The sequence below is a fragment of the Ictidomys tridecemlineatus genome, chromosome 6 (genome assembly GCF_052094955.1).
Source record: "Ictidomys tridecemlineatus isolate mIctTri1 chromosome 6, mIctTri1.hap1, whole genome shotgun sequence".
Classification (NCBI taxonomy): Eukaryota; Metazoa; Chordata; class Mammalia; order Rodentia; family Sciuridae; genus Ictidomys; species Ictidomys tridecemlineatus.
Genome location: NC_135482.1, coordinates 126,156,499 through 126,159,216, shown reverse-complemented (window position 1 = coordinate 126,159,216; position 2,718 = coordinate 126,156,499). Strand labels below are relative to the sequence as shown.

Below are 2,718 nucleotides of genomic sequence, written 5' to 3'. Positions count from 1 at the left end.
AGGCAGCCATTATGAAGTCAAACAATAACAAGTGCTGGCAAGGATGTGGAGAAAAAGGTACACTTGTACATTGCTGGTGGGACCGCAAACTGGTGTAGCCAATTTGGAGAGCAGTATGGATATTCCTTGGAAAGCTGGTAATGGAACCACCATTTGACTCAGCTATTCCCCTTCTTGGACTATACCCAAAAGACCTAAAAAGAGCATACTACAAGGATACAGCTATATCAATGTTCATAGCAGCACAGTTCACAATAGCTAGACTGTGGAACCAATCCAGATGCCCTTCAACAGATGAATGGATTAAAAAAATGTGGCATTTATACACAATGGAATATTACTCAGCATTAAAAAATAACAAAATCATGGCATTTGCAGGGAAATGGATGGCACTAGAGCAAATTATGCTAAGCAAAGTTAGCCAATCCCTAAAAAACAAATGCTGAATGTCTTCGCTGATATAAGGGAGGCGACTCAAAACAGAGTAAGAAGGAAGAGCATGAGAAGATTACCATGAAATAAGGAAAACAGGAGGGAGGGAAAGGGAAGGAGAAGGGGAATTGCACAGAAGACGGAAGGAGACCCTCATGGGTTTGATGGTGTGAGGGGGAAGGGAAGGGAAAAAGAGAGAGAGATAAATGTCACAGTAGAATGAGTAGAGAATAGGGATGGGAGGGGAGGGGAGGGGAGGGGGGATAGGGAGGGCAGCAGAATACAACTGACACTAGGATTGCTGTATGTATACACATGAATGTATAACCAATGTGATCCTGCAATATGTACAGATGGAAAAATGAGAATTCATACCCTATTTGAATCAAATGTATGATATGTCAAGATCATTATATTGTCTTGAACAACTAATAAAAAAAACAAAAGAAGAAAGAAAATTACCAACCAATTATTAGAAAAAAAAAATCATAGCAGAGAGGAAAAGTAAAGAGGAGGAAAAGGAAAAGAAGGAAATACAAGGACAATAAGAATAAGGAGAGCCATGAGGAGAAGGAAAAGTGGGCAAATAACTGAAATTTTATGTATTTCTTCACTATATTTTGGGGGAATACTACACTAGTTATATATGTCATATAATATTAAAAAAAATCTATACTGATATGGAACCTTTATATAGTTCTCTTTTCATTCATGCCTTAAAAAACAACAACAGTGCTGTGTTTTGTCTCATGGCCTCATGTTAGCTTTCATTTCTTTGAAGTGCACTGAAGGCAAGTAGCTGCTGATATGGGTTTCTCCTCTAATAAGTCTCTGAAGATAATTAACACTAAAAAATATCATAAACTGTGGCTTCTTTTAGCATCTCTTACCATAAATTTTTCTATGATGAGCACAGGCAATCAACAGTGATGAACCTCATTACAGGATTGAAAAAATCTTGTAGCTAGTTGATTTTTGAAGAAACAAATCATCAGACATTTTTTTTACTTTTATGTAGTATGGAGGACACACAGGACATTTAACCATCTTCAGCATTGTAATGAAATATGATATGATAAGCTTTGCTATCACTGAACCATATCAATTTTGACAGACATAAAGAAAATGGAAAAACCTGGGAGTATGCAGCTAAAATACCTTTTCTGGAATAAGAGAAAGAAGGGTGATTATATGCTTAGAATATTAAGTAGTTCAATAATAATTGAAGTTTTACCAACTGACTATGGGACTTTTCTCTCATGTCTGGACTTTTGATTTATGATTTTTAAAGTGTAGAGACTGAAATGGACTATCTTAAAGTTTCCTTTAGTTCTAAAATTTCATAGTAATTCTGAGATATATCAACTCTAAGACTAATTTAAGGTTAGAAACATCAACAGGCAAAGGGTTCTTATGTCAAGGAGTTGTACGTATTTGAATCAATAAGGCAGGAAGAGAATATCAGGGATTGTGGGATTTAAGTAGTCTTACTCTTAGACTATGTCTCAGAAGCACTGAGTTCTATTTAACTTAAATCATCTGAAACTGTCATTTGTGTATGTCAAAGATAGAGAATTTTGTATGTTTTTATTTATTATTCTAGTATCAACATAAGCAATCCATTGCATTTTGTTTTGATTCATTTTATTTTTTGGAAAATAAAAATTTGATAACCAATTCCTTAACACATAAAGGGGTGCAACATTATACAGTGAAATATTTTGAAATACTTAGAAATATACATACAATATAATTACTACACCATTAGAGTGTTGGGTAAAAAAAGACATAGTGTTCAATATATGATAGAGGCTTTTGATACAGTACTAGAATTCTTTATTCAGCAATTGTTCTGTTTCCATATCCATCTGGATAAAATCTTCCTTTGTATAGAATCGACTTTGCCTGCAATATGCTATATTAGAGCAACCCATCTTTGTCTTTCCAACAAGATCGATCAAAACTAGAACCTATCTCACTTTGACAGCACATATACTAAAATTGTAATGATACAGAGAAGATTAGCATGGCCCCTGCACAAGGATAATACACAAATTCATGAAGCATTCCATAATTTTTAAAGCTTCCTCATAGATGATGTATTGTTGATACTGGGAATTATTAACATTGTCTTTCTCCACAAAAGAGAGATTTTGGAGTTATACAAGAGCAATATAAATATATAAGGGAAAAACATTAACACAGCAGTCACAAAGAGCTGGAAAGAAATATGAACAGCATGGAAAGATAAAGAAAGGACCATAAACAATGCAGGACAATTCAACA

At 34.4% G+C, this 2,718-nt stretch overlaps 1 non-coding gene across 1 annotated transcript; it reads left to right on the top strand.

The window, feature by feature from the left end:
- The first annotated feature begins 2,407 nt into the window (after positions 1-2,407).
- Positions 2,408-2,510, top strand: LOC120888839 (U6 spliceosomal RNA). Its single transcript, XR_005732510.1, has one exon. It is a non-coding gene; the product is annotated as a U6 spliceosomal RNA (small nuclear RNA).
- The last annotated feature ends 208 nt before the right edge of the window (positions 2,511-2,718 follow it).